The 25,844-nt window shown below is 41.6% G+C and overlaps 1 protein-coding gene across 5 annotated transcripts in view; it reads left to right on the top strand.

Moving 5' to 3' along the window:
* Window positions 1-25,844, top strand: part of LOC145351007 (transcriptional-regulating factor 1-like) — a 199,670-nt gene that overhangs the window by 20,154 nt on the left and 153,672 nt on the right. For 3 of the 5 annotated variants that reach the window (XM_080200585.1, XM_080200587.1, XM_080200582.1), the window contains exon 1: window positions 5,505-5,636. The exons of the other annotated variants lie outside the window; for them this stretch is intronic. The gene's annotated coding sequence lies outside the window, so the exon portion shown is untranslated. Of the gene's footprint in view, window positions 1-5,504; window positions 5,637-25,844 lie in introns of those variants that run through there. 5 annotated transcript variants of the gene reach the window in all.

The raw sequence follows: 25,844 nt of genomic DNA, 5'->3' as shown, positions 1-25,844 counted from the left end.
TAGTCTGAGCAGTAGTCTGGCAAGAGAATTACAGAAGATGATTTTAAAATGTGTGAGAAGTTTTAAAGAAGGAGCACTAAACGAAGGTTCTGCCACCAACGATAGTCTAGAGGGCAAGAAGAACAGAACGTAGCCCACAATGAATGAGCAGGAGATGAGATTTCGATCCTCATGCTGGTGAAGAATGTTCAAGCAGGATCGGGAAAAAGCAGGATATGGAATTTTGGACAAAGAACTCATTGAACTCTTGGTTCGGAGGTGGATACGGTAACAACATTGAATAAGAATAATTGGTTTGATGTCCTTTCCTATGAGTACGCTATGATTTTTGTAAATTACATTAACTAAAATGTAATGGAAACTCTTAAGTGTTACAAGTGACCACAAACCACACAGAAAAGAATGAAAGGTTAAGAGCGTATCATTCTTTTGTACTTTTTTTTTTGGTAAATTATATGTGCATTAATTGAAACAGTGAAGCACAAACATGAGCAACTACAAAAGAATGCTGAAGCTTGAATGACATCTTTTAAAATTACATCAAGCCATCGGGAGCAATATCTTCAGTTTTAAAGTTTCACACTTTGAAGTTTGAAAATTTTCAGTCTGTGGGAACAATCCAGTTCTCTTGCTATTGTTTGCAATTAAAAATACAATATAGATTTGTGGAGTGTGGTGAATTTGTCCAAATCCCCCTTGTCTTGCTTGATGGGTGACTTTGCAGCATGCAGTTCCATGGTTACTTTAGTTCTCAGTAACCTGAATGGCTTGTTTTTGAAGTGTTACAATGTTGGTAGGCTACTCTACAATCAAGAGTGGGGCATCTCTGTCAATTTATTATTTTGTTCTTAAAATCTTAGATTAATATTATTTTTAGTTTATGATTTTTTTTCTGTGTACCAGGAATTTGTGTCTTGGTTCTTTCAAGGGCAGAGTGCCACAAAAACTTTGAAGCAGTGTTGCATTTATTACACTGGTTCAGCAACTCTTAGTGGGCTGGATGATGAAACATCCAATGCCATGGTTAGAAGCTGCATAGTTCCTGTAATGTTGTGTCCCTCCCTGTGTGCATTCACTCAGCTAATGACAGTTTGGCAATCGTTGATCTCAGTGCATCACAGTGAGGACTCTGCAGGAGAAATAGTGACTTGGATAAGGTCCTGGGGGCATGATGGAGTTCATGAACAATATCCAATAACAAGTCAGCACCTTCAAGGGTGAAGGTTCTCACAAAAACATGAAAAAAATGATGCTTTGATATGTTTCTTTTAAAAAAAAATCATCTCAGGATGTGAATTTCATTAGTAATGAGTGCCAGTCTTGCCAATCAATCATTACCTGAGAAAGCGCTGAGCCTTCATGAACTATGCAGTTTGACTAATGAAGCGGTTGATACAACTGTGTGCCTTGTTAGGCTACTTCAGTTGGCAGTTAACAGAGTTGGTCTGTGAATAGAATAACATTTAGGAAAGCAACTTTACTTCACTGAAGCTGAATTTCTATGATAATGACAGCCTCAGTGTCACTTCAAGTGACAGGAGCTTTTAATATGGGTGGTGCAGTGACACATTGGTTAGCACTGCTGTCTCACTGGGTTCGATTCCCAGCTTGGGTCACTGTCTGTGTGGAGCTTGCATGTTCTCCCTGTGCATGCGTGAGTTTTCTCCAGGTGCTCTGGTTTCCTCCTACACTCCAAAGATGTGCGTGTTAAGTGGATTGGCCATGCTAAATTACCCCTTAGTGTCAGGGGAACTAACCAGAGTAAATGCATGGGGTTATGGGGATAGGGCCTGGGTTGGATTGTTGTTGGTGCATTCTCAAAGGGCTAAATGGCCTCTTTCTGCACTGTATGATTCTACCATTTTCATTTATTTTAAATTGAGTTTAATTTCTAAAACTGCTAGGCTGGGATTTTCCATTCTTGTTCTTTGGATTATTGGTTCAAACTGATTACCAGGAACTTCTCTATCAAACCCTAGTACTATTACTGATTGGCATGCAGAATTCCCCAGTGTTTTTTATCTGTCAACAACAATATAGGTTTAAAATAAGAGACTGGTCTCTGAACTGATCACGGCAAAATCAAGTACAACTTTGGGAATTGATTGCTTCAATACTCTTCTGCAAACATTATGTTGTTTATGTAGGCTCATGTGGTTTTAAAAACTATGTTTAAAATTGTGTTGTGATCTTTACCCATTTTCCTCTTCAGTCTTTTTGGATATTGTTTCATGAGCATTTCTTGGCTCACTGGCAACCATGACCAAGTGACCATTCATCTTGGAATTTGCCATATATTTATCAGCATGCTGTTGGAGTCTGTGTACAACACAGCCAGGGTCAATCATCTTTTCATCAAATTACACACACACTCACACAATCTCCACTTACTGGATAGACTTTACTGTCTTAGAAAATGGTGTGCACTGCTCCTAATTGGGCCTTTGCTATCAGCAGGCAGACGGCGTGTACGCACCTTTGGGTAGAAGTGCACCACATTGGATTAGGATGAAAAAGGAGTACCATTTACCAACCCCTGAAGGAGCTTTAAACCATATTTGGGTATGTAAATAATGGTCCAAACTGCATTTTCAGGTCTCATCTTCAAGCTGGGTTTGCCCTGGGGTAGCCAACACCACTGCAACCTCCAGCCCTGCCCCGGCAATTCATTGTTCCAATCTTCATGATCCCCGACATGGAAACCCCAACACCAATTTGATCCTCGAAACTACTCTTCATCCCAGATTCCTGGCCCCAAACTCTCCTATTCCTGGCTCCATACTACCTGATTGCCAATCCCAGACTAGATTCAATGCCCAGACTCACTTAACTGAACACAATATTGTCATTAGTCATTATTCTTTGCAGGTAGGCTGTTGTGCCATAATAAGAACTAAGCAATTCCTGAGTTCCAACATCAGGCAAGCCTTGGACTTTAGCATTCCAGTGCAGGAAATGCAGCTTTGGTCTCCTCATCCAAAAATAGGGGCACACAAATTTCTGGATCACTGAGCCAAAGTGAAATGCTCTTACCATTAGACCAGAGATCAAACTGGGCATCTTTCTGAAAGGAATAGCTTAGGATAGAATTTGTTTTAGTTATGGTAATGTGTTTAGATAGCCATTTCTTCTGTTGTGGTCCAATTACTTTTGTGAATAACTAATCAAAAAGACTTAAATTTAAACCTCATAAGGCAGCAATAGCTGAGATATTGATCTGTGGAGATGATGGAGAAATTTGCCTCTGTAGTGATAGTGGCATCTGCCAAAAGGTCATTGAGTTTCTTTGAAGTTTGGCTGATTTTTGGATGGGTTGAAGAGGCTACAAGGGTGAAGTTCAACTTTGGTGGTACAAAATGGGCAGTAGCAAAATGACTGCCTATTATATAGCCTGTCTCATTTTCCTTCTCAGTGACTTCAGTGCAGAGTGAAAAAAGACGAGGTGTATAAAGAGTGGCTGATTCATGACTACTGGTTTTGTGCTCCAGCAGCTGAATTTTACCTCCCTATCCTTTTCCCTTGATGAATTTTTCCCCCTTCCTGCCTCTCCTAAGGTTGGCAACTCCATTCCATAGGTGTGCTCTCCAAGTAGTGTGTTTTTAGTGCTGTGTGCCAATCGTCAACAGAGGCATCAGAGCACAGTCCAACTCTGGTCTTAGCTGACACATGGGTGCTTCCTGGCTGGCACATGGAAAATTTAAGTAAAACTAAGTGTTGGCAAATTCTTTTCATCTTGTAATCTTTTATGTGCTGTCGGACTAGTTTAACCAATCTGATTTGACCTGGGTTTTGAACCAATTTTCAAATTAAATCAGCCTTTTTCAAATTACGTGGGTGCGGAGTGTATTTATTGTGATACACTTGTGAGATCTTGTGTAAGGGACAGACCAGATAGTCTTATCGTCTTTTTCCTGTCTGACATTTGTCAATTGTTTGTCTGAATTCCTCCTAGGGTTTGTTTTGCTTCCTGACCTCCCAGAGATCTGATCAAATCTAAGGTCTTCCTGCACAGTGTGGCTCAGGATTGAATGGATAAATTCTATGACCTCTTGGAAAATATATTATTTATTATTGATTTATTATTGTCACATGTATTAGTAGACAGTGAAAAGTGTTGTTTCTTGCACGCTGTACAGAAAGCATACCAGTCATAGTGTCACAAGTCGGCTCACGTTAACACTGCAGTGAAGTTAGTGTGAAAATCCCCCCGTCACCATGCTCTGATACCTGTTTGGGTACACTTGGGGAGAATTTAGCATGGCCTGTGCACACAACCAGCCCGTCTTTCGCACTGTGGGAGGAAACCCGAGCACTCAGAGGAAACTCATGCAGACGTGGAGAGAATGTGCAAACCCCACATAGACGGCGACCCAAGCTGGGAATCAAACCCGTGTCCTTGGCTCTGTGAGGCAGCAGTGCTAACAACTGTGCCACCACATGTGAGAAGGACAGGACAGGGTGCAGAATGTAAGTGTTACAATCATAGCTAGGGTGTAAAAATGTAAAGTACGTCCATTTCAAAAGTCTGGCAGCAGGGAAGAAGCTATTGAGTTGATAGGTACGTGATATCAGACTTTGGTATCTTTGCAAGACGGAATTTTAAAAGAATGGAGAGAGGATTTTCATGGGGGTCTTTTTTATATATTGTGAGATTGGCAGAAACACTGGAGAAACATCTAGGTTTCCCATTTGGGAGATCAGGAGAAATCCCCTTGCAGCAACTTCTCAATAAGTTTAAAGTTGGCTTCGTTTGAAAATTTCCGCTCCTCCTACATTGTGCAGTGGAATCCACTCATGATACCTTGGAAAGAGGGGGAAACAAATGCGCAAAATATTGGTCACCTGCTCTCGCCAGCTGTTTGCAGAAGCCGAACGATTCGACTTTAGGACCCAGCAGTGGTTGGACTGTGGTGGGATGTTGCAACGTGTTGGTTGAGGGAGAGGCTGGGCCACCTAACTTCCTGCTTTTGCGGAACAGAACCACCCTCACCCTTCACATCCCGGCGGAGGATTATCATTTTACTTTTTAGTGTATGTGTGTGTTTGTGTCGTTGCTGCTTATTATATAAAATTAAAAACAAACAGTCTCTGATCAAACCTTCACTTGCACGGTCCACAGCAAGGGGGGGGGGCGGCGGTGTGAGATGAAACATCTATCTCACTCAACCTCCCTCCCTCATTCCTCAGAGGAAGTGTGAAGGGGAGGGGGTGGAGAACGGCAGCCACCCCTCGCCACGACAGATGGGGAGGGAGAAGGGGTGGGGGGGGGGGGGGCAGGGAAAAACCCAGCAAGTTTTGCGAGCCTGGGGCACTATGTTGTGCTGAAGATGGCCGCGCAGTGTTTTCGGTTTGAGAGGATGCCCTGCACCGCGCTCTGAGTGTCAGTGTGTGGGGCACCTCAGGGCATGTGTGGACTCAAGGGGGGGGGGAGGGAAAAAAGAGAAACTTCTGCAGAACGGCAACTTAACTGGAAGAAATAAAACAAAACAAAAAAAAACCTTTCTTCTTCTCCTCCTCCTCCTCCTCCAGCTCCGAGGCTGCAGCTCCTGTCAGCTTTTCCTTGCAATTTTATTCCCCCCTCCCCCAGGATTGGTGGTAGGGGAGGGTGAAAGGTTTGCATTGGGCGGTGCAGACAGGTAGGTTGAATCGAAGAGCTGTATATTTGTGTGTGTGGGGATTATGTTAGGTGGAAGATTATTTCTTTTTTTTTGTGTGAGGGAGGAGTTTCATTTTTGTATATTTTGTTTGCAGACTGTCGGTATGCAAAAAAGGGAGAGGCCAGGCGTGCACTGTTGGGCAATGGTTTTATGAGTTGCAGTCGCTTGGGGCATTGAGTCCCCAGGGAGCAGATTGGTGGAGACCTTCAGTTTACCTGGTGCACGGGATGGTTGATGTGTGGAGTGGGATCTTTAATTTACCTGGATGTTGAGAGGGGAGGAGTTTGGTGTGTGGAGGGAGCCTTCAGTTTACCTAGGTGTGGGAGTAGGGGAGTCTTCAATTTACTTGGGTGTAGGAGTGAGGGTTGGTATGTGAAGGGGGGGGGGGTCTTCAGTTTACCTGGTTATTTGACAGTGTGTGCCATCTCCAAAGACATTTTCTGAGGATCAGCATTAGACTGCAGGCTCGCCCAAGAAAGCAGGTAGGAGGACTCCACCAGCCTCCACAACTTCACATAGATGGGGGCTCTTTTCTTCTGCCTGTCCAACATTTGCAAAGCTTAGAGTTGGTTTGAGCCTTGTGGATATGCTGGCCTGGTGCAGAAAGTCATTTTCAAGAACAGGTTGGAGGGAAGTTGATTTGAAAAAAACCTGCCTTCATTGAGGTACTTGCAACATTAAAAGGGGCGGGAGAGTTAACTGGGTTTACAATTCTCACTGGAGTTAAAAGCAGAAGTTGAGTTCTCCGGCTTGTCCTGCAGTGCTTTGCCAGGTTGTTTTCTGGCTTGGTGCAAATGTTTTTAAATGAAATGCAAATGACAAATGCACGTTTTATCTCCTGAGTTGTGTGCAAGCATTATATTTGAGGCAGACAGGTGAAGTACACTTTATATTATTTGAGGCAAATTCAGGTGATTGTTCAGTTTGTTGCTGCATTTACTAAACTGTAACTTTGCAGAATTCATCTGGGGGGGAAAAAAAAGTTCACACTTAAACCTGTGGACATCCTGACATTTGTGTGGGACATTTTCTATCATAATGAGGACCCTGTAAGTACAGAAGCAAGAGGGAATGCAAATTATTTGGACTATGCACAGAGATTCCAGCTTCCAGTTGTTTTAAAAAGGTTTCACAGAGCTAAACTTTTAAATGTAGTTGTCAAACCAATAATTGGAAATCCAGGAAGGAAAACTGAGTGAACTATCGAAGTGTACGTACATACTTTCGGCTGTCTTTTTTGAGGCTTTATCTTTTTTTGTTCAACTGGGAAGCAGGTGACAATATGGTCACATTTTCCTGTTCCAGATGCAGGGATATGAGATCAGAAGGAGTGTAGGAACATGTGTAGGTCATTCAGCTCCTTGAATCCCTTGAACTTGATATTCAACTAAATTGTAGCTAATATGTATCTCATCCATCTGTTTGTTTCTGCATCATGTCCTTTTAATGCCCTTACTGACCAAGAACCTTAATTTTTTGACTGAGCTTTAACAGATGTTTGAGAGAAGGAATTTCCAAATTTCTACCTCTGCGTGGAGGCAAGCTTCCTGAATGGCCTTGCTCTAATTTTAAGGTTATTATCAGGAACAGGATTAGGCCATTTGGCCCCTCAAGTCTGCTCTGTTGCCATTCAGTAAGATACTGACTGATTTAATTGTGGCCTTTCCTCATAGCCTTTGATTCCCTCTGTCAATCAAAAACTGTTGACATTTTGGCCCCCTTCCCCCCAAAATAGTTTCTGTCTATCTTCCCTATGAATTCCTTTTAATTGTGACAGCAGAAAAAAATCTCTCTTTGATGTTCAGCTGCCTTACTATCACTGAATTCTCTGTATTTCCCCAGTTACCATTGAACGGTAACTTAACTGCACCAATCATACAAGTGCAGTGGCTTCAAGAGAAATTCTGTGAGCTCACTTAGTGTATTTGCAAAATCGCCACCTACAATGTGCCAGTTGAGAAGGTGATGCAAGGTTCTTAACTTAGCAGGAGTCAAATCCAATAACATTGAAGAAGCTTGACACCATCTGGGATAAAGCCATGCATCACTTCAACCACCAGTACACAGTGGCAGCAGTGTGTGCTGTCCTTTTTCATATTGGTGAGAGGAGAGTTGTTTGGCAATCATTTGTTTGGTAATTAGTTGATATTTGGGCTGTATGGCACACATTGCCATTGTTTGTACCACACATATTTCAACCTTGTGGTGAGAGGAGTAATGGTTAGCCGTAGTCAGGAGAGTATATCTTGCCCAAGTAAGAACCAGTTTCTGTACTACTTTCTCCCTTAGGTCAGGCACCATAAGCAAGAGATTGGGTTGGAGAGGATTTGAATACTGGTCATTGAATTTTGATATCCTGGATGAATTGTCCAGATCCTTCAAATTGTGTAGTTTCCCTTTTTTGAAGAAAGGTTGCTGCTCAACAAATTTTACTAGTGTTTGTTATATACGGCTATTTAATTAAAGAACAATTACTGACTGTTTCAGAGCTATTGGGGTTTTTCCAGGAAAAACTACCTTTAATTTGATCTAATTTATTGTATTTTGTGTTGGCCTATTATCTAGTGGACCAGAATGCATGGGGTCACATCAGATATAGTATGCTCACAAAAGACTCTGCAGTTTCTGCAAGTTCTGTTTGTAATCACATCTGTGATATAATAGGATTATAGACTGCTTTGCAACTGTGTAAGAAGCATGATGATGATGATTAACATGCTTTGTCTCCCTTTTCTTGAGGTGATGACTTGACAGGGAAGAACTTGTATTCATGTATCACATATTATGATATCAAGATGGTTCTTAACTTAGTAAGGCCATTTAGGCACTGTTGATGTTCTGTGATGTAGGGAAGTGTGGTAATAAATTGGCGTACATTTCTGTGTCCCTCTGTTAACTTGCATCACTGGTTCTTCCTTGGTGTCTGAGCAAACAGGGATAGTGGAATTGAATCTTGTAACTGTTTTACATTGACATCTTGCATTCAGTGTAATTTACAAACACAAAATAGGAGTAGAAGTAGGCCACTCATCCCATTATAGCCTGCTCCACCATTCAGTAAAATCATGGTTGATCTGTATGTGTGGAGTTCTAACTTCCCCATCTCTCCTTATAGTTTCTGATTCCTTCGCTTTAAAAAAAAATCAATGCCCCCACCAACACTTTGAGGTAAGAGTTCCAAGGCTGCACAAACCTCAAGAGAAAAAGTTCTCTGCCTGTAAATGTGTCTCCTAATTTTAAAGCAGTGCCCCCTAGTTCTGGATTCACCCAGATAAGGGAACAATATTTCTAGTTTGTCAGTACAGCATGCAGGGACACATTCTGGCATGCCATCAGTGGACCACTAAATGAAACACTGAAATTAAATAAAATGCTGAAACTATTATTCAGCGGCACATTGTGCAAGTCATTATTGTATGGCTGTGTACACAGGTGACTGAACGTAAAACTAGAATAAATCAAAAAAGAGAGCATGAACCATCAGCAACAATATTCCCATTTCACAATGTACTAAACAGCCATGTAGAAAGCTAATTTCCTAATTTTAAACATTACCAGTACTGTGATATGTAACCATCAGAACATTGTACGATCATTTTTGTCAGTAACAGCATTCACCTGCTAATTTGCATGCTGAATCAAAGGTAGGCCAATCAAGTTTAATTTCAAGAAAGAAATGAACCAACAGCTCACTTGACAATCCTGATGATTTGCAGTGCTGAAGTCACTGAAAATAGTTGTATAATTATTAACACTTTGTCAACAATGCTGTAAACTGTCAAATCGAAGTAATTTTTAAAATGAAGATTGGACTTTGGTCTTCTCGGAGATCATAAACAAAAAGTGCTGAAGCACAGGTGCCATTGATATTCTTCAACTTGGGAGGTGGAAACAAAGAGAGACAAAAACCATCAGCTGATATTCCCACTCCTGATTGCTGTATGTTATACTTCAGTTCTACAGGGGATTGGTGACATTACATCTCTCATCCTCTCTGGAAAAACTCCACCATGTCGGTAAAACACAATTTTCCCTCAAGAAATCCATTTGTCCGCATAGCTATTCTTTCTGCTCCGAATAGTTGCTCGAAGTTTCCCTAACCTTGACTGGTCTGTATTTGCTGGGCATATCCTTGTACCGTTTTTTTGAGCAAGGACGTCGTGTTTGAAATTCCCCAGTCCTCTGGCATCATTCTGAATCTAAGGAAAGCTGAAAGATTATGGCGAGAACAAGTTTGTGATGCTCATGGCTGTGGAGAAGATGTTGGTGACGTGGTGAATCTGATTCATCCCTCTGTAGATGAAATAACTTGCTTTCCTTGATCTTTTCCTCTGCTTGCTACCCTTCATTGCCACTTTCTTGATAATTTTCTTGGATCCCTTGACAACTGCTGTTGCTTTCATTTCATCATGGATGACTGCTCTCAGTTTCAAATGCAGAGTCACCACTGCTCGAAATGACTGGAGTGAAAGTAGTTGGCTTGTGATTTTTACATTAATGTTCCCTTGGCGTTCAGATTGACTTAGAAAATGTGCCTTGGGGGTATCAATGGATATATTGCAAATTCCTTCACTACTTGGTGTGAATTCCACTAATCTTCCTGCAGTAATATATCTTCTGGCTGATTTGCTTCCTGTTTTTCATGAAGTGCTCACCTTTGGTGCACCCCCCCCGCACCACCACAATTTCTGCTTCATGCCACTGATTTCTAATTCCTTCCCATGCACTTTGAGATTGAATCAGATTGTCTGTGATGTTTGAGACGATGTTGACCTGAATTGAGCTTGAAAGCCACTTCCTGTCTATAACCACTTGCAGCACTTCCTACTTCCACCCCTCTTCAGCCACTGAGATCCTTATCCATCTCTTCATCACCTCCTGACTTAATTGTTTGAGTCGTGTCATTGCTGGCTCCACATCCTTCACCCCTAGAAACCCCAACCTGATCAAAACTTTGATAGCTTGTTATTAATCCAGCACTAGGTTGCATATTTGTGTAAGTTTATTATTCAGTGTTGTATATTAGCCCCTTATTTTCCCATTGTATCCCTTTTGCAATCCTTGACTGCACTTTCCCCAAACTCTGTTCCATCCCAGTGCTCCATTCCTCATGAGCTCAGTTTCTTGTTTTCCTGAGCTCCAGTAGCTTGGAATGTGTTCAGTTGGGTCAGCACCACTTTTTCAATTCCTTCCTTTTAAATCTTTTCTATTACTTAAATGTTCACTCAAAATGTGTCTATTTGACTGACCTTTCAGTTACCAAACTTCGAATAGCATCTTGTTGCCCTTGAACCTATTCAGGATATGCATTCGGCTGCTCTGTTTTGTTACAAGATGCGGTGTAAATGCCATTTGGGTTGCATTGGTTGTTAACTCACTGTTTGCTTTTCTACAATATAAGAGAGGTTGAGGAATGAGAATTCTAAAGTAGAACAAGTGCTGTACCAGTTATTTTATTGATTGACGCAGATGTCAAGCAGTTGCAGAAGTTGCTGTATTGCTGGAATTTGGTATCGGTTAGAAGTGCCAGCAATTCTTATTCCTGTTTTGCAAGCCATGAACAACCCAGTCAATGTCTCCAATGTTGTGGATGTATATATAAGCCTGTGTTATCTGATTTCGTTCTGCGTAGGTTTGATCAATGCTGGGTATGTTTTTAAGAGAAGATCTCTGCTAAAAGTTGATTTTTTAAAAAAAATCACTACATATGTGTAGATGCTTGTCTGTTATTGAAGTTACTGATGTGAATAAGCTAAACTTTTTGAGTATTTTCTTTGTTTACCAGCTCCTCTTACCATGTGCTTGCCCTAGAAAGGATTGTGTTGGTGAATGCTTGTAATTCGCCTATATCTTGGACCTGTGAGTCATTGCGCTTTCTTGTGCTCTCTGGGGTTTCGGCTCCAGGCCAACGTGAACTGATGAATGGAAATAGTTTTATCCTATATTGGCTGTACCGTTCCCACGTGAATTACGTTTAGGTCTAATTCATAGAACATAGAGAACTTAAAACATAGAACATTACAGCACAGTACAGGCCCTTCAGCCCTCGAAGTTGCGCCGACCAGTGGAACCAATGTAATGACCCTCTAACCTAAAGTATTCCAATATTATCCATATGCCTATCAAACGACCATTTGAATGCCCTTAAAGTTGGCGAGTCAATCCTCTGATTCCAGTCCATGCAGTGTGCATGAGATCAACTTCCCACTTGGAGGCTTTTTTGGGTTTGCTGTTGTGGACAGTGGAAATGTCATGGTGTAGTTATGCATGCTTTGAAGTTGAAGGTTGAAAGAGTGTTGGTGCCTTGCACAAGGTGTTTAAACATGGTGTCTAGGAGCACTTAATGCTAACTGGGTGGAAAGAGAAAGGATATTATAATTCCAAGCATTAATGTTCCTTTGACTGTTAACTATTTACTTCAACAACTGTAATTCAGATTTGTTAAAATTATCAGTTGTTCCAACATGAAGAAATGGCGGTTTTGTTGAAGGCCTGTGTGTTTGTGGAGTGTAATGTAAAGTTACAGTTCATGTACATAGATCAGCTGTTGGTTGCCTACAGACAAAGCTGCCTGTGTTCACAGCCACTTTGGATAGTATGTAGTTCATGACCTCCTGCCTCCACCACGTCACCAAATACTTGGTTGCAGCGCAGTTTAAGGATCCTATTTCTTGTCTGTGGAAACAGCTACTCTAGTAAAGAACATTACTTTGCAGTCTGATTTGATGATTCTCATGTTAAATGAAACAGTAGTTTGATATCCTTGTTTTCTCTCTATCGACGGAGATTATGTGTTGAAAAATACTTAGCGGCCCTCATAATTTGTGGTATTTATTGAGACAAATTAATCTGAATGATGAAGTCCAACAGTTAATAGTTTAAAACAGGAATTTTATAACCACTTTCAGCCCTTTTTTGGTCAAAGACAAATTTGCTCAGATTTCTTACAAGATCCTTGACACGGGCTGCAAAATGTTAATTAGTGGAGATTTGGGCTTTTCATCAAAGTTGAAAAGCCTTGAGCCGCCTCCTATCTGAGTAGCTAGTTTGTGATGTGAGAAATAAAGCACTTAAGAGTTGAGGCCCCATGACGAAAATACGTAGTTGGCAAAGCTTATTAACGCGTAAATGCAAACTATCTGGATAAGAGTTAATGTTTGTTTTACAAATCGTGAGCTCTGTTTCATAGTTTTGGCAATTCTGCCTATTCACACCTCCTACACAATTCCTTTTACTTCTAAATGACTGGAATTTGCATCTTTCTGATTTACTACTGGCTGACAAGGTTCAGAAAATTTACGTTTCTACTTGTGATTATTTTGTGTATTTCAATTTGAAAATATAGGACTGGAGTTTATGAATTCCTTCAGTGTATATATAGTACAGGGTAAAATAATGTCTACACTCTTAACTTGGGAGTCATTGTACCTATAAGGACTTCATCATTCAGATTAAATGTCTGTTGTGTACTCAACTGTCACATGGCCAAGAAGAGGAAATATCGGTCTGTGTTTCTGCTGCTCATGGCTATCCAATGACCCCTATAAGTTAGCGTGCATGTGAAAGCCAGCTGTTGATCACGTTTGGCTTGCCGCATTCGCTGTTAAAGCTCTCACGTGAATGGTGGTATGTGGGTTGAGGTACTAGCTAGAGGGCAGCTATGTCTATGTAACACAGGTGACTTTTTCAGGAGAGGAAGGAACAAAGTAAATTGGTTGGCAGAACTGCCATGTTGGTTTTGAAAAGTTAACTGTGAATGTTAGGGTATTGTACAAGTCAGAATCTCAGACAGTTTTGTGTTGAATTAAAATGGTTTTGAACAAACAATTCAGAAATTATAATTGCAGTCTTCGATACCAATGTTTAAGCATGTAGTGATAAATGTACAAACTTTAAAGAGATTTGTCTGAATAATGCAGTTTTTCCTATTGTATTAAAAATTGATCAAACACAGCTCGATTGTATTAGGAATTGAACTGGTACATTTAGATAAACTTGGAACTTCAGTTTCATCTTCGCTGCCTAAGAATCTGTCTGCTGCGTAGCCTATTTCAGTTACGTGTGGACATAATACTAAACTTTTTCAGTTGGCTCATGCAAGTTTGGCCACTAATTTGGAAATAGCGTCAGTACACCCTATAGAACTATCTGAAATGTTGTTCTGTAGGGATGTCCTCACCAGTGCTGAGGTTTACCAGAGGATGAAGTTGACCTTTTACAGTAGCCAATTTCTTCGTCTTCCTCGCTTTTTAAAATAATGAATCCTTGCTGGATGTGGGTCCTGTTGTAATTTGCTAGTATTTTGTTGAAGTGGCTATTCTTCCTTATAATCCCAGATGGAGTTGTGCTAGTTATCTGCACTATCCAGTATCATAGAAAAATCTATTACAGTTCTCAAATGCACTTGGCAGCAGGGGTCACTTGCTGATGTGATTGGGATCCCTAACTTTTTTTTTCTCCCACTGTCATTGTCTCACTCCCTCCACGCTTGACAATTCATGAGGTCTCCATTTGGTGTCTGTACTAAGTGGGAATCCATGTCTCCTTTGGCAAGGTTAAGATAGTAAGAATGCAGTTCAGTCATGATGTAATTGAATGCTGAAAGGAGCTGCATGGCTTGCTCCAGCTCTGATATAAAGTTGTACTTTCTTGATTTGTATGGCTCAGCAGTACATTGTAAATATTGGCCAACTCAGGCAGTGGTTCAGTTTTTTTAATGTATGCTGGATGTTATTTTCAGTTTTACTGCATTTAAAGACTGTGTCACCAGCATAGTTACTCTTCTGACCTTTCACTACCTTTTGCAATACCTTGGACGCAGAAGACTTAACCAGACTCAATGCCTGGTAATGTTAAGTTTCTGATCAGGAGGCAAAGGCTGAATTCCACCTCTGCTATTTGGCGTGTTCAATTTTAAGAGTAAAGGTCCATTTATCAGTTTTCACCTGAGGAGCTGCTAAATATTCATGTTTATAAAGCCATACTAGAGTCTGTAGAAAGATGCTTTAATCCAAACCCAAATGGCACCTGACAAATCTCAGAATACTAAACACCAAGAAGGAAACTGCAAAGTAACGTCATGAACTTTTTATAGTTGTAATGATTGGAAATTTATTTCCATTAGGGCCATATCAGTGCTGAGTAATTTAACAGTTCTTGAGAAAGGACTTGTTACCAAAACCATACGCCTGAATGCACTTTGTGGGGTTGTTGGTATGATTGGCTTTGGTCGACTGATGGTTTTTTTTCTTGGGTAGGTAACAGTTACTTTGGCTTCATTCTATCAGGGAGATCATCAGGATGAACACAACACTGGAGTTAGAGATCCAAAAATAACATGCGAGATAGGTAATTGATAAACTGATGAAATTTTTAAGAAGATAAGGCTCCTGGTCTGGATGAATTACATCCACGGATACAGAAATTAGAGGTGAGATAGCAGAAGCACGATTACCTGAATACAAAAAAAAAGTAAAGAGAATAATGCTAAAGGACTGACCAACTATATTGCTGTATTTATAGAAGTGTTTAGAACAGTAAGGAACTATGGACCAATTAGTCTGACGACTGTGCTAAGAAAGATAAAATCTTTACCCAAATATTTAAAAATCTAGAAACTAGTAACACGTTGAAATGGATTGCAGAAAAGAAAGTCATGCTTGACTGATGGTGAATTATTTGAAGAGATGACATGAAAGCGTAGATGAAGTTAATGCAGCAGTTGTCATTTATTTGGATTTGCCTTCAATAAACTGTTGCATGTAACATTAGGGGACAAATCATGGAATGGAAACTAAGCTTGCTACTCAAGAGAAAATGGGATACTGGAGTTGCAAATACCTCCTCAGACTGGTAAAAGATGAGAAGCACCGTTCCACAGTCATCTAAGCTTTGATCACTTTTTTTTACCATATGCCGAAATGATTCAGACTCAGGAATCAGAAGTGTTATCTCAAATTTTGCCAAATTTGTGGCTGGGAGATAATTGGAGTAAGCATAGTTAATTTTCAGGAGAAATGTGATTAAAATTTAAGACATTAATGAACTTGCAGGATAGGGTGTAATTGACAAATTAATTTGAATATAGTTAAGTGTGAAGTGATATACTTCTGTAGGAGCAATAAGGAGGTCACATACTTCTTGGAATCCATTTTCCCTCTCTTCCATTTAGACATTTTCCAAGGAACAGATACACATCATTAAAGGTAGCAGCCCAGATTACTAAGACCATAAAGAGTAACTTAGCATGGGACTTATTTTTTGAGAGACTGAAGTGAAAAGAGAGAGCTATGTTAAACTTGGCTCGAACCTGGTTAGAGTACACTGTGTATTGTGCACGACTCTGGTTTTCATATTTAGAAAAACACATAGGTGAAAGTACATAAAAGATTCTGAAAGGCTTACTTGTTGAACAGGCTGGGGCTCTTTTCCTTGTTTCTTTGTTATTTATGAATTCCAGTGTCTGCATTTATGCTGGATAAAAGTTGCTTATCAAGATAGTGCATCATGTATTTTTGTATATACAAATATTTGAGTAAACAAAGTGGATTAAAAATGTTAGCTTTTAATATAAATATATAGTCTTGGATCTTTGAATGGCCTTTGGGATAATTGGCAGGCGACACATTGCCGTTGAAGTAAGCAGCAGGCAGGACCCTGTCCACACTTGGAAGGAACTCTCTCACCTTGGAGAACTGTCAGTCAATCAGAATGATTGACAGCTGTCCTGATCCATCCAGGCATAGCGCTGCAGTGGCTAGAAGAGTGACTGCAGCACTGCCTGTGATGAAGAGCAGAGGTTCTGAGTATGGTAGGGGATGCTCTGGCTTGGGGAAAAGAGTAGATAAATAGTTCCAAAGGTGTCTGATTTGTGAAGGGGGGAGCACCCTTGATCAGAAGATGGCTTCTGACTGAGGCAAACCACCACCCATCCTCCCCCACCCCACCGTGCGTGCACACGCACTCTCTATCTCTCTCTCCCTCTCTCTCTCTCTCTTACTCCCCCCCCCCCCCCCCCCTTCTTCTTTCCCTCACTCTCCAGGGATTTCTCCATAACGGATCCAGACATTGGTCGCACTGTGAGCCACCCAACCTCACTGAAACTTTATCTTTCTCATGAGGGTTTCCAATCTCCAAGTTGAAAGATTTTTCCTTGGACTTCCAAGGATCACTCTCAATTGGCTGCCTTCTCTAAGGGCTGGTATCTCCTGCTGAGATTACATTTCCCTGAACTTTCAAATACACATGAGCATCAAACGCCAAGCACAATTTAAGTTTCTTCGACTGTGCCAGGCAAAATAACCCTGTTCTGAAGGCTATTTTCAACTTAACAGCCAGCAGAATGGAGTTGCCAACCTTGTGCTGCCTTTTTGGATTTTCAGGGCTTCTCCAGCCACATTACTTAAGCTTAGTCCCCTTACCATATATATATTAAGCTGATCTTTCTCTTCACCCTTTCTGTAATCGCAACAATATAATCTGCATCCTCCTCCTTTCCTTCTCCCTATATATTAAATGAAGAGTATGTTTTGTCTGTGTAGCACCCAAGAAGCAGTACTTTTCAGTGCATTCCAAAACATATGATGAGAATAAATCCAATCAAATCCGAGTCCTTTTCCTAATTGGAATCGGCTTCTCTTGTTCTAAACTGGGACGTCTTCCCTTTATCCCTTAACTGGGTCACTTGCTGGCTGGCAAAATTACTGTTGAAGAAGTGCTGTTCACTGACTCTTGAACTGATCTGGTGACTTGTCACAACACTCTAGGAGGTCCTGCCCTTGTTACCAGCCAAGAGCAATTATAACAACCAGTGGAACATCCTGTACCTTCAATGTTTCAACCTGCACAGACTGCAAGTTTACAGAGTACACAATCAATGTATGAATTTTCATAATGGGTGTAAGTTGCCTCATGATTTCTCATTTGTTATAGTTTTTTTTTGAGTAATGTTTCACCATTTTTGACTATTGTTTCTGTGATGAATGACAACAATGACTCATTTCAGAAAGAATTTGATAAACTTGACATCTGACAGCAGGATAAGGACCCAATTTAATCATTTTGTTCTCATAGTTCTTGACTGTCGACCTGCTGCTCCTTGACAGGCTTTCTAATCTCTGAAGGTAAAACCTGACGGTTTTGACCAGTTTAGCTCGTTTGGGCACTTGAGCTGTTCTGTCTGTGCCTGCCAACAGTTTGGGCGGGTGACAGTAACTCTTAACGCTAATTAAATCTTTGGGGAGACTGATTTGGAAAAAGCGATTTTGTGCACGGTTGTGCATAACTTTCGACTCATTTTACAAGTGGAGAGATGTTAAACATCAAGGACATTTTTCTTAGCGGCGTTCAAGGTGTTATGTAAACGCAAGTTTAGCATTCAGCATTGTACAGTTTAAAGGATATTTGCACTATAAATTTTTCTCTTCCCACATGTTTCCTCCCGCTGTTTATGTATCTCTATGCCTTCACTGAAGTGGTTGACAAGCCAGTGTCCTTGGGAAATGGAATACATTTTTTGGGGGGGTTATCCGTCCCCATGCTGAGAAGCACCTGGCTTAGTCACTCAGCTTGTCCATTCAGACCTCCTTTTCTTGGTGCTTTATAACATTAAGAAAACCTGACTAACTCAGTGCAAAACGTTTTAACTGCTGTGCTTTAATATTGTCTTTCCTGGATGTTGCTTTAAGCGCTCTACTTATAAAATGGCAACCGATTTCCATGTCCGGTTGGTTTTGTTATGCGTATTTGATGAGAAGTATGTTTTTTTTCCCCAAGGGTGGGAGAGAAATTATTTCACAATAGGGAGTCGATGACAAATATTATCATCGCTAGACTATTAATCCAGAAGTTCAGCTATTGTTCTGGGGATCCAGGTTCAAATCCTGCCAAGTCAGATGGTGGAATTTTAAATTCAATAAAAAAAATTTGGAATTAAGAATCATCTCATGACGATGAAACGTTGTTGATTGTTGGGTTCTCTAATGTCCTTTTTAGAAGGAAACCTGCCGTCCTGACCTGATCAGGCCTCCATGTGCCTCCAGAGCCACAGCAATGTGGTTGACTCTCAACCGCCCTCAAATATCCTAGTAAGTCATTCAGTTGTATCAATCGCTACCAAGTCTCAAGGGCCAGTAGGGTTGCGCAATAAATGCTGGCCTGCCAGCAACCCCCATGTCCCACGAATGAATACAAAAAGGAAAAGGACTTGCATGTAGCAGGTACACTTAATTTTATATCAAAGCAAATAACTGCTAATGTTGGAATCTGAATGCTGTAAAACCTGACAGCATCTGTGGGAGAGAGAACAGAATTAATGTTTTGAGTCTTCAAAGCTGAAGACAATTGAAAATAGGTTAAGATTTATACTGTTGTCGTGGTTGAGTGGTGGGTAGGGGGAAGGCATGAGGGCAGGATAGAGGGTCAGCAATATGTGGAGGTAAGGAGACATTGGTAGTGGCACGTTAAGAGATCAGAATGTGTGAATGGCAAAACAAAGGAAAGCAGCATGTCAAAGGACAACTTGAGACATGTAACAGATGGAAGGCAAAATACTGCAGATGGTGGAATCTGAAACAAAAACTGAAAATGCTGGTGAAACTCAGCAGATCTGGCAGCATCTATGGAGAGAGAATAGAAACAGTAAGAAGTCTCACAACACCAGGTTAAAGTCCAACAGGTTTATTTGGGAGCACAAGCCACAAGCTTTTGGAGCGCTGCTCCTTCACCAGGTGAGTGGGAGTTCTGTTCACAGGGCATATAAAGACACAAACTCAATTTACAGAATAATGGTTGGAATGTGAATCTTTACAAGTAATCAAGTCTTAAAGGTACAGACAATGTGAGTGGAAAGAGGATTAAGCACAGGTTAAAGAGATGTGTATTGTCTCCAGCCAGGACAGTTAGTGAGATTTTGCAAGCCCACGCAAGTTGTGCATAGATGCCATCATCTCACGTGAGAACACCATCCACCAGGTGCACAGTACATAATGTTAGCTGAGTTGCAAGAGCGTCTACCTGATACGCTGTAGGAAAGGATGCCCTGAAGCAGGGTACATTGGGGAGACCATGCAGACGCTACGACAACGGATGAATGAACACTGCTCGACAATCACCAGGCAAGAGTGTTCTCTTCCTGTTGGGGAACACTTCAGCGATCATGAGCATTCGGCCTCTGATCTTCGGGTAAGCTTTCTCCAAGGCAGCCTTCACGACACAGACAGTGCAGAGTTGTTGAGCAGAGACTGATAGCCAAGTTCCGCATGCATGAGGATAGCCTCAAGTGGGAACTTGGATTCATGTCACACTATCTGTAACCCCCATGACTTGCCTGGGCTTGCAAAATCTCACTAACTGTCCTGTCTGGAGACAATACATATCTCTATAACCTGTGCTTAAATCTTTCTCTACTCACATTATCTGTACCTTGAAGACTTGATTACCTGTAAAGACTCGCATTCCAACCATTATTTTGTAAATTGAGTTTGTGCCTTTATATGCCCTATTTATGAACAGAACTCCCACTTAGCTGATGAGGGGGCAATGCTCTGAAAGCCTGTGGCATGTGCTATCAAATAAACCTATTGGACTTGAACTTGGTTTTATGAGACTTGTTACTGTGCTTACCCCAGTCCAACGCCGGCATCTCCACATTGAGAGAGAATAGAGCCAATGTTTCGAGTCTGGATGACCTGACAGTGTCATCCAGACTTGACCTTGGCTGTATTCTCTCTCCACATATGGCCCTGGTGGGGTGGGGAAAGGGGAGACAATGGTAAGGGAACAAAGGTGGAAAGTGGGATAAAAAAGGGTGAATTGCAAAATGAATGAACGGAAGAAATTAAAATGAAGAAAATATATTTTAGAAAATGGAATGGGGTGAAAATGAAGGAGAGAGTTCATGGTTGAACTCAATGTTAGTCCAGAAAGTTGTTAAGTGCCTAATCAGAAGATCAGGTGCTGTTCCTCCAGTTTGCATTGGGCTTCCCCAGAACATTGCAACAGGCCAAGGGTGGACATGAGAGCAGGATGGTGTGTTGAAATGGCGTGCAGCTGAAAGGTCTGGGTCATGTCTGTTGCAGATGGACCAATGATCTGCAAAATGGTCACTTAGTCTGCGTTTAATCTCTCCAAAGTACAGGAGACCACATTGGCAGCAGCAAAGTTTATTTATTAGTGTCACAAGTAGGCTTACATTAACACTGCAATGAAGTTACTGTGAAAATCCACGAGTTGCCACCCTCCAGTGCCAGTTCAGATATAGTAAGGGAGAATTTAGCATGGCCAGTGCACCTAATCAGCATGTCTTGTGAACTGTGGGAGGAAACAGGAGCACCCAGAGGAGACCCGTGCAGACTCCTCACAAACAGTGACCTAAGCTGAGAATTGAACCCTTACCTTTGGCACCGAGGCAGCAGTGATAACCACTGTGGTGCCCCTAGTAAACCAGATGAAAGGAGATGCATGTTAAGCGCAGCTTCACCTGATAAGAATTTTGTTTGGCTAAAGTAAATAGAATAGAGCATAATCTCCACTTGGGGTTTCAAATTGAAATTAACATGGTTAAATGTATCTTCAGTTGTACTAAATGTGAGCAACTTATTCTCTAACACGAGCCAGCATTGTTGGTGTAATTTCTCAATTAGGTTTTGGTTCCACTCTATTCTCGTTTGTGAGGACTGTTAGCCTGGATGTTTGCCAAGTAGTTGGCTCAAACTTATATAAAGGTAGCATTTTAAAAGAACAAAGCCTGACCAATGCTCAGAACCGAAGTATCAAAGAACCTGTAACTGCTATTAACTATCCCTTGATAGTTCAATTCAGGTGTATTGAACTGAGCCTCAAGTCACTGAGAAGATATTCGAAGGAGAGAGAGCATGTGTATTTAGACAGTGCTTTTCATATTGTTATTTTGTGACAAACAATATTTCAAACTTTTGGTCCCCTGTCTTAACTCTTCACTTGTCTGTTCTTCTGTCTTTTTTGCCCCACCTGCCACTGCATTGCTCCACTGATGTGGTTGGGTGAGAGTGTGGAATTTGTTCAGAGAGTGGGCATATGCATTATGGAGTCCCTTGCAAGTGTTGAGGTGCTGCTAGTTATTGAGCCAACAAAAACTTTCTACGAAAATAGTCCCAACTTTTGTCTTCGAAATTCAGACATCATGGTTGTGATTGCACTTTGTGTGGGGAATGGACTATCAAGTCTATAGCATGTTGATGTGCAAACAAGCTGTATGGTGCCAGAATGTTTGCATCTTCGTAATTTAATTTGGTGTTTTAAGTTAGTCACCCAACATTTCACCCAAAATATAATTCCTCTTTTTCCCACTTGGTGAGCCCATCAATTACTGCCATATCAGGGCCATGACATGGTTGGGAAGAGAATATAACTTCCTGGTCTTCCGATCCCACAATCAGATTGAGTGAAATTTCAGGAGGACGTCTCCAGCCACAACAATATGATGCATACCTATTTATTTATCCCAGCAAATTGACCTTGCCTTTGTCACTGATTTGTAATCACTTTCGACTGTTAAGTCTCTGCGCACTATGTTTTGTGTTGTGTGCCCAAACCAATATTTTTTTTCTTGGATGCATTGAAATCCACATGATAAAGTTTCAGTAGACTTGAGAATTGAGTGGGACAGACTTAAGTTAAGATTGTGGAGTTCACTTGCAGCACTGGTGGTTGATGCAGAAACGTTTCAGATTCAATGTGAAAGTAATATGCAAATGCGTTTGGTAAATATTGAAGGGCTCAAAATCATTGATAGCAGTAGAGTTCCCCTGTGAATTAAGTACAGCAGAATTCCCCTAGAAAGCTGCTGTTGAGTTGTTTCTGTATAATTCCCACAATTCTGTTAACTTTAGGATAGTAATGGAAAAAGATGAGTGTTGTCCGATGGATAAGGTGCTGAATTAGGAGAGGCTAACTATAGCCGGATTAGGCAGGAATTGGTGGTTGTTGATTGGGAAAGGCTGTTAGAGGGTAAATCCACATCTGGCGTGTGGGAGTCTTTTAAGGAGCAGTTGATAGGGCTGCAGGACAGGCATGTGCCTGTAAAAAGGAAGGATAGGAAAGGTACGATTCAAGAGCTGGATAACCAGGGTCTGATCAAAAAGAAAAGAGAGGCATATGTTAGGTCCAGGCAACTAAAAACAGATGGAGCACTAGAGGAATACAGAGAAAGTAGGAAAGAACTCAAACAGGGAGTTAGAAGGACAAAAAGGGATCATGAACTGTCCTTGGCAGACAGGATTAAGGAGAATCCTAAGGCATTTTATTCATACGTTAGGAACAAAAGAGTTGTCAGGTAAAAAAATCGGACCTCTTAGGGACAAAGGAGGGGAATTATGCTTGGAGCCCAAGGAAGTAGGTGAGATTCTAAGTGAATACTTTGCATCAGTATTCACAAAGGAGAGGGACGTGTTGACTGGGAATCTCTGAGGGATGTGTTGACCCGTTAGAAAAAAATCTCAATTACAAGGGAGGAAGTGTTAGGTTTTCTAGGGAAAATTAAGACAGACAAATCCCCAGGGCCTGATGGCATCTATCCTAGACTGCTCAGGGAGACGAGATGAAATTGCTGGGCCTGTAACAGAAATTTTTGTTTCTTCACTGGACACAGGTGAGGTCCCAGAGGATTGGAGGATAGCAAATGTGGTCCCGTTATTTAACAAGGGTAGCAAGGATAACCCAGGTAATTATAGGCTGGTGAGCTTGACGTCAGTGGTAGGAAAATGGTTGGAGAGGATTCTTAGAGATAGGATGTATGCACATTTAGAATGGAATAATCTCATTAGCGATAGCATGGTAATGTAGGAGGGAGGTCGTGCCTCACAAATTTGGTTGAGTTTTTTGAGGAGGTGACAAAAACAGTTGACGAGGAAAGGGCTGTGGAAGTCTGTATGGACTTTAGTGAAGCATTTGACCAAGTCCCTCATGGCAGGTTGGTGCAAAAGGTTAAATCTCTTGGGATAAAAGGAGAGCTCGCTAGTTGGGTGGAGAACTGGCTTTGCCATTGAAGACAGAGGGTAGCAGTGGAAGGGTCTTTTTCTGGCTGGAGATCTGTGACAACTGGTGCTCTGCAGTGCTTTCTACTGGGACCTCTGCTGTTTGTGGTATAATATATATGACGATTTGGAAGAAGGTGTAACTGGTGTGATCAGTAGGTTTGCAGACGACACAAAGATGGCTGGAATTGGGATAGTGATGAACATTATTAGAGAATACAGCAGGATGTAGATAGGCTGGAAAATTGGGCAGAGAAATGGCAGGTGGAATTTAATCCAGATAAATGCAAAGTGATGCATTTTGGAAGAACTAATGTAGGGGGGAGCTATACAATAAATGGCAGAACCATCAGGAGTATAGATGCACAGAGGGAACTGGGTGTGCAGGTCCACAGATCCTTGAAGGTGGCAGCGCAGGTGGAGAAGGTGGTGAAGAAGGCTTATGGCATGCTGGCCTTTATAGGACAGGGCATAGAGTATAAAAGTTGGCATATGATGTTGCAGCTGTATAGAACGTTGGTTAGGCCACATTTGGAATACTGCATCCAGTTCCGGTGGCCACACTACCAGAAGGACATGGAGGCTTTGGCGAGAGTACAGAAAAGGTTTACCAGGATGTTGCCTGGTATGGAGGGTCTTAGCTATGAGGAGAGGTTGGGTAGACGGGGGTTATTCTCTGTGGAAAGACGGAGGATGAGGGCCAACCTAATAGAGGTGTATAAAATTGAAAGGCATAGATAGGGTGAACAGTAAGAAACTTTTTCCCAGGTCGGAGGTGACGAACACAAGGGGTCACAGGTTCAAGGTGAGGGGGTAAGGTTTAACAGAGATGTCAGAGGGATGTATTTTGCACAGGTGGGGGCCTGGAATGCACTGCCAAGCAAGGTGGTAGAGGCAGATACACTAGGATCATTTAAGAGTTATCTGGATAGCCACATGAACAGACTGGGAATGGAGGGATACAAACGAATAGTCTAGTTGGAAGCATGAGCGGTGCAGGCTTGGAGGGCTGAAGGGCCTGTTTCCTGTTCTGTGTTGTCCTTTGTTAGTTACATGGAGATAAAAGCAAAAAACTGCAGATGCTGAAATCTGAAACAAACTGAAAGTGATGGAAAATCTCAGCAGGTCTGACTGTATCTGTGGAGGGAGAATGGAACCAACATTTCAAATCAGGAATGACCCGAACACACACTCCACAGATGCTGTCGGACTGAAGGGTCACAGTAAGGGAATTCGACTCCTAGCCAGTAAGGAGCAGAAGGTGGCTATTTGCCCCGTCGTGTCTGTTCTGGCTAAATCGGAGAACTCAGCTGTTCCCACTTCCCACCTTATCACCATACCTGTGCAAAATTTTTCTCTTCAAATAATTATCCAATTTCCTTTTCAAAGTCACGGTTGCATCTGCCACCACTACACTTCGGCAGAGCATTCCAGACCCAGAATACTTGCTGCCTTTTTTTTTGAAAAAATAGTTTTTCTTCGTATCCCCTTTGGTCCTTTTGCCTGCCACCTTAACTCAAACATCCCTAGTTCAGCCAATGGGACGTTTTCCCTCTATTTGCGCTGTCCAGACCCCTCATGATTTTTAATACCTCCTATCAAATTTCTTGTCCCTTCAGTTCACCTCTGCAAGGAGGCTAGTCCCAGCTTCGCTGATTGCTCCATGTAAGTGGAGCCTTTCAATCCTGGGGCCATTTTTGTAAATCTTTTCTGCAACATCTCTAAAGCCTTCACCTTTTTGCAGGATTGGGCACAAATTCCAGTTGAGGCCAAGCCAACTTTGAAGGTTCACCGTAAACTTAGTACTCGTTGCTCCTACCTTTTGAAGCGCAAGATCCCATTATGTCACATTACTGTTAAATGAGATGCTGGGGTTGAAATCTCAGCAGCAACAATGGTAACCGTGGAGCTTTGACTGAATGTTAACAGCTGCATGGCCTTATTTCCAATGCATGCATTTTTTAATGGTTGCTGTGGCCTAAATGGCTTGAACTGATTCTTGCTCTGAAAAAATTAAGTTTCCCAAAAATGTGGAAAGTCTCTGGGAATCCTCCATCCGTTCCTCCACTCTCCCCTGTCACAGATGTCTCCTCTGCCCCAGCTCTGAGGGGTCATGGCAATTTCAATGCCTTGAAATGAGGTCCAAGTGAGGGAAATGTCTGGGAAACACTGCCAT

Source organism: Carcharhinus amblyrhynchos, chromosome 12 (assembly GCF_965287045.1).
Source record: "Carcharhinus amblyrhynchos chromosome 12, sCarAmb.v2.hapA, whole genome shotgun sequence".
Classification (NCBI taxonomy): domain Eukaryota; kingdom Metazoa; phylum Chordata; class Chondrichthyes; order Carcharhiniformes; family Carcharhinidae; genus Carcharhinus; species Carcharhinus amblyrhynchos.
The sequence above is the reverse complement of the archived record's forward strand: the minus strand, read 5'-3'. Positions and strand labels throughout refer to the sequence as shown.